Source organism: Pezoporus flaviventris, unplaced genomic scaffold (genome assembly GCF_033815535.1).
Source record: "Pezoporus flaviventris isolate CSIRO_AGI_PZ_B2104156 unplaced genomic scaffold, CSIRO_AGI_Pfla_v1 ptg000030l, whole genome shotgun sequence".
NCBI classification, from domain to species: domain Eukaryota; kingdom Metazoa; phylum Chordata; class Aves; order Psittaciformes; family Psittacidae; genus Pezoporus; species Pezoporus flaviventris.
This window is the reverse complement of record NW_026892578.1, coordinates 19,702-39,508: the sequence shown is the minus strand read 5'-3', so window position 1 is coordinate 39,508 and position 19,807 is coordinate 19,702. Positions and strand designations below refer to the sequence as shown.

The following is a 19,807-nucleotide window of genomic DNA, read 5'->3' as shown; positions in this document are numbered from 1 at the left end:
TATAGTTCAAATTACCCCTTCACACAGCCATAACAGGTAATCTTTGAATTTATTTCTGCCACATTCTAATTGCTTCCATTTATTTTGTGTATATGTCTATGTGTGTTTGTATATACATATATGCATATTTATATGCACACATGTACATTTGGACATCATTATTAAATGTAAGTTTGCATATTGTCACAGATTATTGCTATGCTCACCACAGATTCTTAGAGTAGCTGGCTTTATTATACAATAAAACAACAGTGGAAAATTAATGCCTTCTTTAGAATAAATAAGAAACACAGGACTCATTATACCATATACGTTTAATGGTTTGGACATCCCAGTGCCCACATGAAAACAAGGAAACATATATTGCAATAGGCAGTATAATTATTTCAGCAAGGAACATCCATCCCACACTCCTAGAAATATGAGATTCAGCATCACGAGATCCTAGCATTATGTCATCAGCTGCATGAGTTTCACAGCTTATCTTTCTGATTTTATGTTACAGGAGTAAACTCCAACAAAAATGTATAACACTGCCAATTTAACAGCACATTTATGTTAATACTATCTGTAATGATTTCAAGAAGGTGAAGATTAACGTTTCTGTACATGTGTTCACTTATGTGCATATATGCATACACATACATACACATATAAATGCATGCATGTATGTGTGCACTATGTATATAAACTGTCTTTAGAGATGCCATTGTTTTAAAAGGTTGATTCCGAGTTAAACTTTCCATACAGTTGACCAATTTAAAGAAGCTTCTGCTACTACACGGAAGACTGAGCTAGGTGATATCATTAAGCATTATCAGATGAGGCTGCAGGTAGCTGAAACGTTCCTTAATGAAAATTTAAAGAGAGCAGATTAAAATTATATTCCTCCAATCCAACAGAACACAAAGGTAAAGACATTCAATTACAACCAAGATCTCAGTTAGCACTAAAGGGGTGTTGTTTGTTGATCAGAATTTATTGCCTGAAGTGAACAGCCAAGCTTGTGACTATGTTTATAATTACTTTCTACAATGTACCCTTCTAACACTCAGATACAGTTATGGAAGATGGCATTTTCCTTAATTTTTAGCCTGTGATGTCCATGACCAAGAGTTAGAAAATCTCAACAACAGTAACAAAGGTTTTTTTTATCTGTGCTACTTTCATCTCCTAATATTGTGAGAAATAAAACAAATCTATAATGACATGTATTTGTGGGGTTTTTGACTACTATGTTAACTGTTTTAACAGGGTTTTGTTGGCCAACAGAATAAGTGGCACAAGGGAAGTGGTTTGAGCAGGATACTTACTACCTGTGTGTCTGCCCAGACTGCTGGCAGCTTTCCCTAGGCACATCAGGGGTTTTCAGTGAGAAGACATTGAGGGTGCTCAGCTCTATACTGAATCTGTCATTAGTTCAGAGAAATGCATCACATCTTTAAAATCTCAGAACTAAAAAAGATACTGACAGGCAGGAGTGTGACAAGAGGAAAGAAGGAATAACCAGGAGACTGAAAGGACTGATGTGTTAGGGAAGATTATACGATCTAAATAGCTACGGGTTGGCATTATGCTAACTAAACACAGCAGTTAAAAGATACTGGAAGAAAATTGCATCAGTGAAGGAAAATAAGGAGTTTGCAAAGGGATGTAACTAGAAGAAATATGATGATGTTAAGAAAGGTAAAAAAAACCTTTTGACGACAATATACTCTAGACAGCACAGCCTATCCCTGGGGACATGGCATCACTTAGGACATTTAATCTATGCACACAAAACAACCGAAAATATGCCATAGGAAACAATCTCATGGTATCAGGGAACTGTACTGGATGACCTAAAAGGTACATTGCTAATTTGTGTTCACCTGTTACCTGTGATTTTCCTTGCTTGTATGGCCAACTCGTTGTTACTTGTGTGTATTTGGTTTCTCTGGGCCAAATCCAACTCATGCTGCAGTCAGCAGAAGTTTCCAACAGGAGCAATAGGACTTCAACGTCTTTTCCATGTCCTCGCTATTCTAAAATGAAAAAAACAAAACAAAACCAAAAAACCCAAACACACCAAACCATTCTACAAGAACTATTGTTGTATATTGTATGAATGTATATGAAATTAAACCAGATTGGTCCCTTAATATTTCTTGGATATTTAAACCTGTGTTTAGCCTTTGAGATATCCCAGGTAATGTGCATTTGCTTTCATACAGTGAAGCCAAAATGTTTGCTAGGGAAGAAACTTACAGTTCATCTAAAAATACCTTCTGATGAAAAACTGCTTTGGTCACAGAAGAATGAAGAAGATTCTCTACACTAAAATGAATATATATATAAAACACAGAAATGGCAGAGCTTTTTCTATTTCTAAAGCAGTAATGCAACTAATGAAAGAAGCAAACAATGAATTCTGAACTCATGACTGTAGTTTTCAAAGAGTTTTACTTAATATCTGAGTGTATATGCTCAAACGGTGCTTAAATTCCAGCTCAGTTGCAGGTAGGGAATCACTATGTTGTGGCAGCTCAGTGTCGGCCCCTTGAGAGGCACAGATTTCTGTGTAAGTGGGGCTGAATGTTCAGGGGTCAGGGCTGTGTGCTGGTGTTGTCCATATATCTAACAGCAAGTATTGCAAATCTTTAGAACAGTGTTTCTTGAAAATACTAAACAGACTTTTTGGTAGCCAGTATTGAGCCTGTGGCTATACTGCTTCAGGCTGTAATCTTGTCAGCTTTTACAACATAAGTAGGGTCAGGAAGGGTCAGCACTTGGATTGGTAACTCTAAGGAAAGGCAGTAGCTGCAGGAAGTGTCTTAGGCAATAAGAATAGATGTAACTGTTTTCCCTGAGCTTTTTTTAATATCCTGATGAAGGTGTAACACACAGCTGTGACACAAAAGTGAGATCCTCACCCTCTGCAGTCATCAAGCACTTCATTTTCAAAAGGGTCGTCCCTTGGCCTGGCATGGAGGTGTGTGGTGCAATAAACAGGAGACCACAGAACTCAGGTACTGCTTGTATGTGCGCGTGGTCCCCGTTGTAATGTAAACGCATGGTCCTAGCATGTTTCATCAGGAAGGGGTCACAGGTGAATGACGTTTCTGACATCTTTGGGAATGCTGGCAACTCCAGTTAAGTCTTTTGTTTTGTTTATAAAACAAAAAAGTCTATTAAGCCAAGACCTTGTGCACCAACTTTCAGCCTCATGCATTTCTACAGAAAGCATAGAAGGCTTGATAATTAAATCCTTGCCCAATGGTCTACATTGCCAAGAATTTTAAATTGTAAGTTAACCAATTTCTCTTCTAAAGTTCAAACAATAAATAAAATTCTATGTGAAAAATGGAGCCTTTTATTCCTTTGTCAAAATCTGATCAGAGTAAACTACAGATGTTAAAAGGTACTGTAGTTCAAAGAATTAAAAAGAATCTTATGGGGTTTGTACGAAGAAAAGAGTTTTAGAGAATAATATGGAAAATATTATAATGCTATTATATAAATCAGTGGCACATCCTTACTTTGAATACTGTCTTCAAATTTGGACACCTCAACCCTGAAAAAAAGAAAGTAGAAATAGAACAAGTCCAGAGAATGGTGATAAAAATGATAAAAGCCAAAAGAGTGGGAAATTTCTTGAGAATAAAGAACACAAGCACCAGCTTCTCTCTCAGGGAAGTTGTGCCTTCATGGAACTGCAAATTCTACATGAACCCTCTCCATAAACTTGGAACAAGTGCTGTTGCCTGGGATAATCTAGAAGATGTCCTTGGACCCTAACAGTTTTTCTGGAAGGCTTTGAGCCCTTGCATGAAGCAGACATTGATGATATTTTGTTAGTGTACCCTGTTATCCTTAGAGGACTTGTTGCCACTGGAGGCCAATGTGATGTATGGGCAGCAGACCTGACACAGAGCTACATATTATTTGTTTGCTGACTATATCCTAATCTGTTTTTTCAGCCTCAGTTTTAGAAACTTTGCTTTTCCATGCCTTTTTTTTTTTTTTTTCAGACTTTGGATGAGTTTTTCAGAAAAGCATAGGTGATTCAGAGGTACAAATCCATTGACTTGCTTGACAATTTTTCCAGTTAAATCACGCAGCTCCCACAAAAATGTGCCATTTGTCTATTCAAATAGCTTCAGTCCTGAAGGGCTTGCACAGTCTCCCTCACTTTGTGCAATGGGATCCCCAGGCTTCGTCAGAGCTCTACTTAAGCATGACTATAATATAAACAACATTTCGCCCTCGTGATCTTCCAACCTAATTAGCAGCAAAGGAAAAAAAAAACCAAACCTTTCCTACCCTGCAAGGTGAAACGAAGAGGTATCAAATTTCAAACGGATAAGAGGTATTGTTTTTCCAAACAATGTGCAGTTAATTAATGGAACTTGCTGCTGCTCAGATAGTACTGAGAAAAACAGCATCATATTTGTAAGTAAGGAGGTGTTTTAGGCATAAAAGCAAATCTTCACACAAAGTTCAGATTGGGTTCAATTCCATAGCATGTATTATGCAGAAGATCAGATTAGATGATAATAATGGTTGCTCCTAGCCTTAAAAAAATCTGTGAGAGTTTTACTAGCTGCTATTATGTAATAATGCCTAATCATCCCAGCAGTTCTTGGCATATGCCTGTCAATAGACAGGGTTAGGAAGGCATTTTCATCCATAGTCAACTCTTACACTGTTAAAGACACAGTGGGGAGGGAAAGCCTCATTTCATATTGTCTGTTATTGGCCTCTGTCAAAGTAAAGGCATTTTAGGATTGATCAGTGCCAGCGACCACTAAGAAGCAGCCAAGCAGGAGTACTACTACCCTCAGAGTCAGGGTGGAGCACCATTGAACATGTATCTATGGGAACTGAGGGACTGTCTAACTTACAATGGATCATCAGGGTAGGTATGGATGCCTACCCTGGGCCTTCAGAGGATGAGGAAAGACTAGGAAGCTTTTCAAACTGGTGCCTGTTCACATCTCTTTCTAGAGCTGAACAAATTGGTTTTTCCCCAGTCCTGTGTGGGAACCCTGAAAGCAGCAATCACATTCATGCTAACATGGTGTGTCTTAAGCCCCGTCTACAGATCAGGAAAAAGCAGACCAAGATCAGTAATGTCTTGGGTGAAAGAGGTCTGGAGGAAAGTGTGGAAAACAAAGGCTCAATGACTGCAACTAGCCTTATCTTTTGATCTGGATGGCAGCACACCCTGGAGTCCTAGTCCATTACCCCGACCAGCATCCCTTCAGAGTGTCCCCTGTCCCTGTTTAAACCTAGACCCACCTACAGAGACATCCTCAACTGCCCATGGCTCAATTATACCTCTGAATATCAGAAGCACAGCAATGTTCCCCATGGGCAGGTGTACTCTGCAGTGCCTCTGTCATTCTTTTCTACTTCAGATATCCTCACATAGGGGCAGAGACCGAGAGATCTCATTTGTCCTAAGAAATGTTACCTTATTGTGGTGACGTATGATAGATATCTGATCCATCTCTGAACCGTTAAAAAGTTGTCAGTGCTAACATGGTACCATGAAAATAGAGGCCCTTTTCTTCATGACTGCACTTACCTACAACTTCAGATATATTGCAGTCCCCACAAGAAATCAGGGGGGATGTCTTCTAGGGAATAGCTGTGCTGGAGTCATTTCAGTTATGGGAAGTTTTTTCAGTCTTGTGGGTTGGAAAAGCTCTTTACTGAGGAAAAGAAAAGAAAAAATATTAAAAGGAGCAAACCACTTACACTAGCAGTTTTACACCAGCAATCTGTACTTTTGTATAAAGACAGAGCACACGCATACAGTAAGCACAAAATACACAAGCAATTGTGATTCCAGGATGTTTGTAATGGCAAGTTAGATTGTAAATTATTTCTTGGGGGGGGAGAAAGCACAGTGGAAATAATGTATACTATTCATAAAAATGATTGTCCTGTTCACTTGTATACCTCTGCAATTTATTCTGTAACAGCTTTTTACTTCAAAAAATCACTAGCTAATGACATCTCAAACTTAAAAAAATCCACTTATTCACAACCCTGTCCCTGAGGGAATTCCCGCGTGTTATCAGAATTTTTTCCAAAGATCATTAACAGATATTACAAACCAATTGAAACTGAGTATTTTCTTTGCAAATTACTTTTAACTTTAGAGCTATTGAAAAAAGACATTGAGTGATTTAATTTACTTAATCTGTCTACAGATTGCATCTATGTGCATATCCTGTGATTGCATTTCCAACAAAAAGCATATATAACTATCCTTAATAGAGATATTTTTCTAAATTATCGTATAAGATCAGTAAGATCTCTGAAGATATTAATGTTTACTTTTTCATTTAGAAAATTGCACTTGGGAAAGAAATGGGCACGCTTATTCTGTTGTTATCTTAGAAACAATAACACACCATAATACTTATTTTACCTGCTATTTTAATTAAAACTCCAATAATCACCAGGTCTGTATATCCTTTGAGGATATGTTCTGCTGATTTTTCTGAAAAATCACTGTATTTTCATTAGGCTGTGAAGCCAGTATTTTAGAAACCCCTTACACAGCAATGAGTATACCTAACGAAATCCTCTATCTTGCACCAATCCAAAACACCGAAGCATACAGGAAGCTAATTCAGCAGAGGAGGGCTGGAGAAGGTATCTTATTCTCCACACTACTGCTTTAAACTCCTTCCAGAGAACCTTATGTGTATCAGCACCACTTCTGCAGGAAGTAAGGAAAATATCTTCCCCCATCAATACTTAGCTTATAGCTTCCTGAGTAGGGTTCCTGCTCTCTTCACAGATAAGAGATCCTTAGGGCTTGGACCCCCTGAAGCTCAGGTGGTCTTTGCATGTATTTACTTTGAATGACAGTGAAGGCAGCTGCTGTACTTTGTGTACTGCTCAGTCCTGAGCACGTGTTACACATGCTCTGCCAGTTTGTTCTTTGTAGACATGGGGGCAAAGCAGTGCATAGTTTAATGAGGCAAATCTGGAGTAGCTACTGAGAAGTTCAGCTGTGCTGAGCTGGTGACTCTCTGAACAGGGGGCATTAGCAGAAGAAAGATTTTAGATGTCTTAAGATCTTTAATTCAGAAAAAATGGGGGTGGTGAACTTGGAAGAGTGTGGACTGGGGTCCTGGACTTTGACATCTACGTTCCACATAAGTCTCAGTCATCTCCTTTTCTGGCTTTGGGCCCAGAAATGGCTATTTAGAGAAACAGATTTGTCACAGCAAATAGGTGACTAGACCTCTTTTCACATCTTGCTTAAAATGGTGGGAGAAGTGTGAAGAAAGGGTGACAGAGGTCTTGCAGGTGGTGGTTACTGTTGCACCTCCTTCAGATATTCTGCATCATCCCATCAGCTGGATCAGAGGCCTGGGACCAGCCTATAGACCTCTCCATTCCCAGTACCACTTAACCCTCAATTTTCTGCTGTTTCTCTTTCATGGGTTACCCCAAAAGGCTCTCACAGTGAAAAGACTTTTTTTCCCAGTGCACCAAAAAGCATAGGGTCAGTTAACTTGAGCTAATTTTGAAACTGCACCAGAAGCTAAAATGATTACTCCCTGAGCTACCTGAGATCCAGGTTTGTCCTGTGAACGTTGAGAGACCAGAAACCTTTTCAAAGGTCCCACACCATTAACTTGGCAGCTTTTTCCCCCCCCACCATCCCATGGTGGTGGGTGGGCATGAGAAAGGAGATGGTGTGGCTACTATTGAGCAAGGAGTATCTGCACAGGTTACTGGCTTGGTTTTAACCCACACTGCACTCAGTTAAATGCAGAGGGAGGATGGCAAGTTGTTCCTTCTCCTGGTAAAGGTACAGCCTCTCAAATGTGTCATGTTTCTGCTCTTCATTCACCCTGATGACCTGCTCAAGATACTTCCCTGGTCATAGTCCAAACCCCTAGTTTACATCCATAATAGTGCTGTGGGTGTCAGTAGCAGCCACTGTGAAATCCTACTGCTTTTTAGGATGCCCTCTTTTTAGAAGTGTCTCCCCCACCCTTCTGTCACACACGTGCAACTGGCACTGCAGTGTCAGTTCAGAAGGTGCACCCAGAAAGCCAGAGCCCAAATACATTTGACAGTGGCTTTCTCTTTGCACTAACAGTACAATCTCTCATGCATACCCAACTTCAGGAATGAATTCAGTTCAGTGCTGGAGCATCCTCCGCTCTTGCATTCCTGCCTTCCCCCCTCCCAGGTGCCTTGTGTGGCTTGTATTTCAATGCAACCAGCCTTTCCATGCTCTGGGGCTCCATCTGCATTGGGACTCGTGGCAGGAGCCATCACCATGCTTCTGTCAGGGGTGACCTGGACTTTCCACCTGCCTTCAACTGCCAAACTGGCACAGTTCCACCTGCCGTGGCGGCTGAGCGCCTCTGTTGCCACTCAACCCGGGACATCTCCATGGAGTCTGATAACACGTCTGCTAATTAATGCCAGTTGTGATCACTGGTCAGATCCTCAGCTGGGATAAATTGACACGGTTCCATTTAAGCCTGTGACAATTAGTGACAACTTTGAGCTGACCTGGTGGTTTTCTTTATAAAATGGGTATACGTCTTGCTGAAAGCGAATAAACCCCACCAACTAATTGCATATAAACTACCAAACAATCAGAAAATGAAAGTATTGTCAGTAACTCCCAGCCTGGGCCAAATTACAATTGTGACAAAGAAGTGATAGCCCCAGATATATTAACAACTCTCTGAGCTACCCAAGCTCCTTATGATAAAAATAATTAATAATAATAGATGTTCTTCTGGATACATTCACCTTTCTGTAAGGAAAGCCTAATGAGTCTGTCTTTTGAAAAAGAGACTATCAGGAAATTCAAATGTGATTCTATTAACATGTAAGAAAAGCTTTTTACATTTTAACAATTGAACAGATCAAATCTATTCTTGAATTCAATTTTCAAGTCTTATAAGCAACACCAGTAAGTGCAAAGGAGCAGTCCAAGAACTTTCTCACGATTCTTTTTCTGCCATTTGTCAAAATTTTATTTCAATCAATACTTTCACTGTGTTAAGTCGTCTCACGAGTCCTCTCAACCAGAGTAAGCAGGGCTGTAGTAGGTACTAAATCCTAAGGAGAGGCAAATAAGGCACTTCTGGAAGTAAAGCAAAAGTTTGATAGGAGCTGGTGATATTATTATAATTTCTTATTTGTTAAGCACTGACAATATGCTCAGTTCTGCTGATTAAGTTCTTCTGAGCAAGTTCTACTGATTAGCTTATAAGGACAACACACTGTACTACAAAGAAGATATGTGACAGCTATCAAGACTTTTGCTTTCAAGGCTCACTTAGCAAAACAATTACATGCCAGTTATGCAGGTTTTATGAAAAAAAAAGAGAAAATGCATAAACTGAGTAAATATCATGACTTTTGTGTTCGCTAATTTTCCTACTCCAGATCTCTCGTTTCAGTACTGTCTGACAACCTCAAAGTTACATCGAGATTTGAGGAAGATCTAAAGCCTCATCGCTGCTTATATTCAGTTTTTAAAATCATGCTATATTAAAGGCAAGCACACAGGTTGTATTGTTAGGATCTGCCTTTGGATTTGGGGATTACTCCCCGGGAAGCGCAAAGATGGCTGAATGGGGCCATCTCTGTCTGTCCTGAAACAGACAAAAATCCAAGTAACTTCAGATTCATATGCACATTTCCTTCATGCCACAACATAGATCGAACAGTTAGCCAGTCTCCACTCATACAGTGGAGACCTGGTCTTAGAAAGACTTTTGGGGGTACAGGTTCCAAAAGGGAGCATCTTCCCTATCCTACTAGGCCCTTGCTAAGCTGATGAGGTTGTTTCTCTAGTGGACTTATCGTTAAGTCTCTCCACCCTGAGCTATGGGCACATTTTTGCAGAGCATCTAGCAGTTGGGATGTTATGCTGGTCTACAGTCATTGCAGCAATTCTGTTCCTGAGAGACCAGGTGAACTTTCTGCCTGTTTTACATCTACTTTAGCATGTAAAGGTATCACAGCTTTTTCCTCCACCCTTACCCTCAGATCATTTACGTACAGTTTACCTTGAGGGTGGCAGATTCCCAAAACCAGGCATTTGGTGGCAAAATAATATAAATACATCTGTGTGTACACAGCAGGGGATAGGACTGAGGACTGCTCTAAGAACCACCGGCCAAATTTGCATGTCAGAAGGGTGCCAAACAGACATTGTCCCTTGCCCTAGCCAGGCAACACCTAGGCTTTCTAACTGCAGCACTTCCAGAGCTCCAGCTGTGCAGATGTTCTTAGAAGAAAAACTCCCTTTTGTCTGCTGCTATCCTCTATACTGCACAGTTCCCTAAATCCCGCCAGTGCGCTGCTTTTTTTTTTTCTGTAGCTGACAGAGAGAAGTGAGTTCTTATATAAATCCTTTGTGCGAAGATCAAACTGCGTGCATGTAGAACTATTATTTTTTTAGGGGAAAATCTGCCCTAAAATAATCATTCCATGTTATCCCTGCAGAGCATCTGCACTGCCTTTTAAAATGCATCCAAGGCCACCCTCAAGAACAGACAACACTGGCAGACAGCGGTCTGCTCCTGAAGTCTCCATGCATGTGGGGAGGGCAGAGCATGGGCAGGCCGGGGCAGGATCAGGGTCAGGAGCAATGCAGCTGGAAGGGGCCGTAATCTGAGTTGCTCCTTGCAGACAATGTCAGCCTTTGTACTGAGAAAAACTTGTGGGGCAACGCAGGAACCGGACCGGGGCATGTGAAAAAGGTGTTTCTTTACCTAGCCAGCTTGGACTCCCCAAGCATCCAGCTGGCAGAGCCTGGGGTTTCAGTCCAATCTTGTAAGTTAACGTTAGTTTACTAACAGAGAGAGGAGTGGAGCATTTGGTTGAGAAAACATAGGCTTTCATTCATAAACTCAGAAACGCTTGTAATGGAGAGGAGAATCAGCAAAAACAATCAACTGATTACAGTACTATTGGGAAATTCTTGAAAAAAAAATATAAAGACTAAAGAAGAAAGTCCCTAACTGGCAGATTTAGGATCAAGTTCGGTGTGGCTTGGTGTTTAACTATTAAACTATTTGATTACCAACAAGAAAAATTACCAGATGCTAGTATAGTGAAGCCCCCATGTGTGACACCAAGAAGTAGCACAACTCGCTGTAGCAGCTTATGTTTGGGAAAGCCTTCCTCCCTCCTTCTTTTGCTCTTTCTCTTCTTTCTCCCTTCCTGTGTTCCTGATTTGCTTGAATACAATACATATGGGTTTTACAGCCAGCCCTAATTTTCCCAGAAGGTACAGCCCTTAAAAAGCAGCACAGGCTCTTTTACTCAGCACCATAAAAACGGACTTGCGCTCCACTGTGACCATCCAAAAGATGGATGAACCAATTCCATTAAAATAAAAACATTCTACTAATGCCCTTCCTCAGCAAAGTTTCTGCCAGAACCAGAACTAAACCCTAACCTATCCTTTATTAAAGTGGAGAAAAATCAACTTCCTTTTATTCCCCCATTCATTTTCTGCTGCTGTGATTTTTTGAATTTTAGGCAAGTCCATGACCAAGAGCTGCAGGGCCAAAAGGGGCTGGATGTGCTGTTTTCCTGGCCCAAATGGAAGCAGGAAATACTAAACATCTTGCAAGGAAGCCTGTTCTCATCAGGATTATAGCCCAGCTTTTTCCATCAAAAGCAGTGAAGATGGTACAGACACAGTTCAGAAATGCATCCAAGCATATGGAAGTATATCTACACTAATCCTCCTTTTGAGCTTCATCCAGCACTAAATCAGAGCCACACCGGACAGAGGAATAATGCAATAACTTGTGAAAAAGCATGGCTCCTCCTTATTAGGATGGGAAAAATTAAATAACATGACTCACTTTTCTCCTTAAAAACTGTTGGAGGAATGTTAACAGCACAAAGTCAGGTACCTTATTTTTCCTGCCCTGTGGCCATACATCCCCAAGCACCACAGGCTACATGTGCAGGGCAGTCATCACTGGGACAGCACCTGCAGCCTCGGAAAAGTACCAGGATAAGTGCAAGAGTGACAACACTCACCTGCGAAGCTGTGAAAACATCTCTTTGCAGGGTTAACCCACACAGTGCTCATCACGCTGTGACCACAACCACTGCCTTAAGATGTCCCCTGAAAGCATCACTACCAGAGGTCTGGGGATGGAAGCGTGCACAGCCTTATTTTCCCAGCCAGAACACAGAGTGCTCTGTCTGTGGGAGGAAAAGGGCTTTTCTGAGCTCATCAGAGGACAAGAGGGCCCTATGGCTCTGGCGAGGCCCAAAGGGTGTGCCATCGGCACTGGCTCGGACGTGGGAGCAGAATAGGCAGCACAGTGACATTGCACTCTTCATCACGGGCTCTAGCCTCACCTACTTAAAGCAAAAGCAACAGAGAAAGCTGCAAGATGAGACCTGCACCAAGTGCTTGAGATGCTCGAGCAGCAGTAGCACATGCTGAACAGGGCTTGGGTCCTTCATTGTTCTGTCTCCTATGCCCAAGGGAAAAAGAGAATTTTCTAACAAGTGCAACTGTGCTCCGCAGCCTCCAAACACTGCTTTCTGGACCTCAGACAGGGGACAGAAAGAAGGGCTTTCAGCAGAGCTTGCTGCTGGAGTGCTGATGGGTTAGGGAGCTTAAAAAGAGCTGTCAGCTGACAAAACAAGGTGGGTAGTTATGGATACAAGTTAGGAGAGTGACAGGAAAAAATAAATACAGCTCCACGCACACAAGCACATACACGTGCAGAGCCAGCCTACCGCTTGCAAACAGACTATTATTTCCACACATAAACAGCTTCAAACTAGAATTTTCTTGATCACATTTATTGCCCATTCCTGATTAAAACTGGAAGAAATCATATTTATCTCTTTTCTTAAAAAAAGAAATTATTATATGACCCAGTGGAAAACCCTCTAAAACATCCAGTTCTTCAAAATCACTGACCAGAATCTCATCTGGCATAACTCAGGCTTGTTATCATAGGATCAGAGAAGCACAGAATGGTTTGGGTTGGAAAGGATCTTAAAGACCATCCAGTTCAAACACCTCTGCCATGGGCATAGGCACCTTCCACTAGACCAGGTTGCTCCAAGCCCTGTCCAGCCTGGCCTTGAACACTGCCAGGGATGGGGCAGCCACAGCTTCTCTGGGCAACCTGTGCCAGGGCCTCATCACCCTCATAGTAAAAATTTCTTCTTAATATCTAATCTAAATTGATCCTCTTTCGTTTTAAAGCTATATAAACATCTACACAGCAGAGCATCTTTACCCTAGCTTAATATCTGCCCCATATGTTGTTTCTTTAGAACAACTTGTCTTCCCCCTTGGTTTTTTTTCAACACATGCATCTGGTTTAAGGTGACTTTTCCTTTCCCAGCATATGGAGCTGAATGATTATGATGATTTACATTTATTTTAAATCACAACCTATTAAATGGAAAAATAAATGCTAATATGTTGATATGGTTTACTTCTGAATGAATTATTGATATGAATTAGTAGTTGCAGCTATCATAATTACTGTTTATTAAATAAATATATTTTGAATTAGAGACACACTTGATTAAGAAATCACTTTTTTGTCTGAAAATTGTGTCCCTGCTGCTAGTATAAGAAATACCTCACATTAAATAAAAAAAAAAAATGTTGGTGAAATTATTCTATTTTTTTATCTATTCCTTTGCTCTGTGAACTTGGCAGCACTTTGTGCATATTCCCTTTCACTGCTTCTCTCCTCTAATCAGTTAAGTGAGGCTCTTTCCCCTCTGTTGTTTGTGTGGATCTGTCACATAGCACCTAGAGACACAAAAAAAACATTTTAAATAGGAAAATGCAAAACACAAAAAAATAAAGGATTGAGGATCAGATACCTGAAACTCCTCTCAACATTTTCTTTTAAGCTGAACACACTTCATATTAATGGTGACTCTTTAACATAAATAATGATCTAATGAAATAAATATGAATTCGAAAGAATCATAAAAAGAATTTTACATTTAAGAATGCCATCTGTGTAACACTTAGCCTAACAATGAAATCATTTTGGTGCCAAAACAGCTCACTCCTCTTCCAGCACAAGTTACAGGGTAATGGTTTTGCAGAACAGCATAAAAGTCTGAGTCCAATCACAGGAGGAACACCTGGGTTCAAACGCAGACAATGAATCTCTCACATGAGTTTTGAACTAGCCCCTGCTAATGTTTCCACCTCAAGCCATCACAAATTTTTCATGTGGCTGATGATTTTTATCAGAAGGAAATTTTGATATCTGAGGGGAAGATTTTGCGGGTCAGTGTGGAGGTATCTTGCAACAACTATTGCATTGATTCTCTGCTTTCCCACTGTGGAAAACTGCCCTGAAATCCAGAACCCGTTTTGTCAGACTGAAAAGCATAGGACTCAGAAACAAGACCACCTTTATATGTATCTGTAGTGGATAAAGCACTTAGGACTTAACACCAGATTAATGTCAGCCCTTACAACTGGCGTCCTAAGGCTCAGGGCTCTCTGGGCATGCAGTTGGAAGACCTGCATCACAGGATGGAGATGCTGTTTCATGATCTGGGAAGCCAAGCTCCCGCCTTGTGCGAGGCGGCGCAGCAGAGCCATGCCGAACACAATGGAGATTGTTTGTTTATACCAGCCGAAGAGAAGGGAACATATTTGTTTTGAGTGAGTTGTGTTAGAATACATATTGTTTTATATGCCCAGGCCTCATTACGCTGTGCTAGTCTTCAATATGGATCAGATCCTAAAACTGCTCGGCATACTGAAATAAATGTGAGCTCTACCCACAGAACATCTCCAGACTTAGGCCTCACGTCTATCAATGTCATCTCAAAAAAAAAACAAATGTTCAAAAAAGAAAAACAACAAAAGTATCTTAGAGACGGTGGAGGATGCTCACGTGCGGGAGATGCCATTCAAGGGGATGCTGAGGAATTACTTGGAGAGATAGAAATCCATGAAACAAGGCTGGAGAACAGAGTGGGCCTGAAAGAAAAGGAAAGATAATTAAGGTTCACTGAAAGAAATATGACTTGTACCACTTAGGTTTGTAATTTAGGAGTTATTCTGAAACCAAGAGGAAATTCTTCCTTCACATCAGCGATGTGGCTGCATTAACATCTCTCCAGGCAAAGGTGGCTGCAACCCATATTTTGTTTAAAGATATATAATCATGAGAGCATCCACAGAGGAAGAGTTAAAACACTGTTCAATAAACAACCTGAAGTGCAGTACACTGTATTCATATAAGGGAAGGTATGAGCCAACAGAGAGAGATGTTCAGCTGCAATCAAAGAGGATCTGAGCCTAACTGAGTGCTCACATGACAGTTGGGATCATTTCGGATCCCTTCCAATGAAGATAAAATAGCATCAAAAGCAAGGAGGCTTTTTTTCTTTCTTTTAAGGATGAAAACACAACATCATTAGTCAAATTTAGTCTGAACTTCACCCTCCTCATGTTGATTTGTACTCAGGTTGAGTAAACATATCTTTCCATCAAGGTAAATAAATGTAAAAGCCTATCAGTAACTTAATTGACTAAAGAAGGATGCAGTGCGGGGTGTAACACTGTTTTTGACTGTAATGTTGAAGTTAACGACCTCTCAAAAACACCCATTATACAGCTTGGCAGAAAAAAAATCTGTTTCCTCTTGAAAATTTGCTAATACAATTTCAAACATTTTCAATCATTTTTTTCTTAGTGTTGGGTAGGGGGTGGAAACCTTCGAGGACAATTTTCCAGGAGGCCTAATGTAAAATGGAGTTTGAGAAGCTGTCTTTTGCAGGCCTGCATGCCACAGATAAATTCAGCTTGAGAGAAGCAGAGAGTCCGCAGTAAGGGCAGAAGTTACACAGCATGGGGGAAATATTTCCAAATGAAAATGGCCATGGTACTGAGCATAGTCATTCTCTGGGGTGGATGGAGGGCTCAGCCTGTGGATGTGAGGAGGAAGCCTAATCTCAGATGCGTAGCACACACCTAGAGACATCTGTGAATGTGCCCTCCTCTGTCCTTGCACACCTAGTGCCCCGGATTGAGAAGACCCACGGGAGAAAACAGTTGCCATTAAAATGAAGCCATTTAATAGAGGTGCAGGCAAAATCAGCTCTCTGGTGAGAGGACAGCGAGGGAAAAGGGTATGCCATGAATCTGAGATTGAAATCTGGCTTACGGTGGGCGGGCAGGCAGAGTGCAGAGGCACAGCTGCCAGACTGACATGATGGATCAGAAAAGCTACTAAGGAGCTGCAAGAGTCCAGGCAATTGAAACAAAGTAAAATGGGAAAAGGCAATAGGTCAGACCATCTTTACAATCTACCAATTAAACAATCATCCACTTCCAAGAGCGTACAGTGTCCTAAGCAGTAGACATCCCAGCACGTGATTGATACCATGATGGAGGAACAAGCTTACCAACAGGAATTAATAATAATAATTACTAGGAGCACTAATAATTTTGGATAGGTTGTTCTGTAGCGAGCCCCTCTGAGGAAATATCATGGTTGGGCATTTTGGCTTAATTCTATAGTCCCATATCAGCTTTACTCAGCCCACTGGAAAACAAGGGTGTGTTCACAATTGTCTATTATGTGGGAGGCTTTTACCAAAATCTCACTCTCCTTCATTCAAAATCTCAGTCTCCTTCTCCATGGTGAGTGCCACAGAGTCGGCTTCAGCTGCTTTCTCCAAAACCCAAAGCTTTCAGAAACGCTCATTTCTGCTGGCATCACTCAACAGCTCATTGTTAGAATTTGTTCTCATTGGCATGCATGAGCTGAGACTGATGTATGGGGCAATCCAGAGTGACAGCCTTCAGCCCCAAAAGTGGATACCTGCTTCACTTAGAGTCCGGGGACTCACACTTGACTGAGAAGGATATATGCAAAAATTATCTTTCCTCTCTCATTTGCCTGTGTAAAGCCTAAGCGTCTTCATCCAAATTAGCAATCAGGCAAACTGTGCATGCAGAAATCTGCACTTGTACAAACTGTGCATTTTTTTGTAACATTCCAAGATTAAATATCTTGACAAAAGATGAAAACCCTTTAACAAATCTGCCCCTAGAGAAAAGTAACATTTTTTTTATTCCATTTACTGTCAAATGACATAAAGTATAGCTGAACACAGGCCTATAGGTTGATTTGTTGCTTTAAATAATGTCACTAACATCCAGATATCAATGTGATGGTGCAGAAAAAAAAGTTCACATTGAGCTAGATTCAATTACAGACCTAGAAATTGAAATTAAGTCTGATGCTACATGCTTAATTCATGTTTGTGTGACTGAGAAAGGGAGTATCTGGTTTACCTTGAATTTCCTGCCTTAGGGTGGTGAAAACATGACCCATCACTTTAATTAAAAAATAGTTTTCAAATGCAGCTTAAGTGGTATTGCATTGGCAGGAGGACACAAACACTTTTTTGTCTTCGATGTGTTATGTGATATAAAGGAAGCTGTTCAACGTCTTTTTCCTCGATTCCTGGATAGGTCTTACAGTTCTCGTTGAAGAATAGGAATAAATAGAATGACCTCTCATAATGAGGAAAAAAAAAGGTTCTTCTTTAATCAAAAAATCAAACATTTGCCCCTCAAAACCCATAATTATCTTCTGACCACATAGTTTGAAACAAGTGCATATTGGCAATTGTCACACATGTTAAACCAGTCTATACTTATCTCATTTGGGTATTACACCCAGTATGGTATGCTCACGTTTAATACCCTAAATTACTGTATCATATCAGTGGACTTTCTACCAGCACACATTTGACTACTGATTTCACATATGGGGCTGGGACTAACTTTTCTCCTAATATGGTAATGGCACAGGCACTATTTAAATGATTCCTGAGCCTTGTAAATATACACCAGATGTATCTTTTGTAAATGTTACATTTTTCAACATCTCAGCATTTGTGAATAGTTGAAAGCGATGCCAGCCATGCTTTAATGGGGCACGGAAGCAAGCTGCATTCAAAGAAATGGCACACCATTGCAATAGTCAAAATTACAAGTGCTGTCAAAATGCTACATTTTCACTTTATGGATTAGCCCCAGGTAAAGCAGGTCTCCATATCATACTGTCATACATGCCTGTTTCACATGCCTGTTTCAGCTGATGTTTGCCCACGTGGGCACAGAGAGAGGGATGTGGAGCTCCCAGGGCTGCCCCTGGGAAGGAGAAAGTCAGAGCCCCAGAGAACCAGATGTACCCCCCAGCCACCCGGATGGGCCAAGGTAGAGCAGGAAGGGATGTGGCTGCTGCTGCTCCCACTGCTGTGGTCACCATCTATTGCCAAGAGGAAATGACAGGGATACACACACTTTCCCAGGGCTAGGGAGGAAGCAACGTGCACTTTTTCTACCGGCACTGATGTTTGAGGCTATGATAAATTTTCTTGTGGCACAGGCTCCTGCTGCTTGGTCCTTCCTCGTTGCAGAGGTAACTCAGCACAGAGAGAGGGACCTCTCCTGGAGTGCATGGTGATTTCATTCAGCTGTAAGAAGCAGCCACCTCCTGGGTTTTCCTGGACCACTTTTTTCCCCGAGGCTTTTCCTGGCTTTTCCGTGTCACCACAGAAATCTCACAGACGACCCAGGAACATATGTGTGACAAGCCATGGAAAATGTCCTCTCCATACTTCCTACCTCACGGCACTTACCCTACCCACCACCACCGCTTCCCGACTGTCCCGATGTTCTCCCTGTTAGTACCAGGCAGTAAAAGGAGCCGTCAGAAAATCAGCCATCACATTTGCCTGAAAATGCACTTTTCCTTTGCAAGATTTGCCCCTAAGCTGTCCCACAGATTAGAAGAAAGGCCTTTATGCTTTTGCACAGTTACTATTATTTGCAAGGCATAGTGCTTTTGCTTGGTGAATTTTGTGCTGGAGTTCCGCAGTGTGCCTCAGTCCAGCAAATCAACTAAAATCAAAGCTAGGTGACACATGACAATAAACTTAGAACAGAGTAGATGTAATGCCCCACTACAAGTATTATTTCCAAGTTCACAGGCTTGCAAATTAAAATGTCCCTGGATCGCTGCCATAAGAAAGAACATTAAAAAACAGGGGAAGAGGTCTGGGCATCTGTTAGAAGCATCTAATATATACCAAATGTGTATGCTGATCTTCTTAGATATATGTGTTGTTGAAATATAGCCTACAACTAATGTAAAAGCAGAAATATTTTAATTGTATTTTTCCATTTGATATTCAAATGAAAAAAAAATCTTATTAAACACAACACTTGGCTTTGCTATTTTAATAAAAAATAAGTTGTTGAGGAAAAGAAAAGCAAAACTACTGATTCCTTTCCTTATGATGATCAAATGAGCCTTTCATGTTTGTATCTTATACTTCACTTTTTAGCATTTTGAGGCAAATAGCAGATATCAAAACTTAGTAAATAATCAAAGACTTACTCAGTTTTTCCAAACTGTCATGCCGCTTATCTTGTAATAACTGATCTCTTAGGTAGCATAAGCTATTTAATTGCTACTGAAGATTATTTGAATGAAAAAAAGAGACGACATTCTCCCTTACCCCTCAAAAAAACAAAACTATATTCTTCAAAAAGACACATGCAGACAGATAGATTCTGATCTCTTCTACACACTCACAAGTGCAATAGCTAATTTTACAAGATTTGATAGGAGCTGCATATCTGAGATTACACCCTGTCCTCCTGACTGCATATTCCACATGGAAAATGGCTTAATTTGGAAATAAATTTCATTGCTGATAAATCCAGCAACATAGTCTGTGGGCATCCAAAGAACCAAAGCTATTGAATCAT

General features: G+C 40.8%; 1 long non-coding RNA gene across 7 annotated transcripts in view; it reads right to left on the bottom strand.

The window, feature by feature from the left end:
* Positions 1-947: 947 nt before the first annotated feature.
* The window catches only part of LOC133272476 (uncharacterized), a 30,177-nt gene continuing 11,317 nt past the window's right edge, over positions 948-19,807 (bottom strand). For 5 of the 7 annotated variants that reach the window (XR_009744438.1, XR_009744441.1, XR_009744442.1 and 2 more), the window contains exons 4-6: positions 14,907-14,992; positions 5,570-5,696; positions 948-2,024 (exon numbers count right to left, since the gene is read on the bottom strand). This is a non-coding gene — a long non-coding RNA (uncharacterized LOC133272476). Of the gene's footprint in view, positions 2,025-3,518; positions 3,554-5,569; positions 5,697-14,906; positions 14,993-19,807 lie in introns of all 7 variants that reach the window. The other 2 variants (XR_009744439.1, XR_009744440.1) reach the window with 2 other exon arrangements.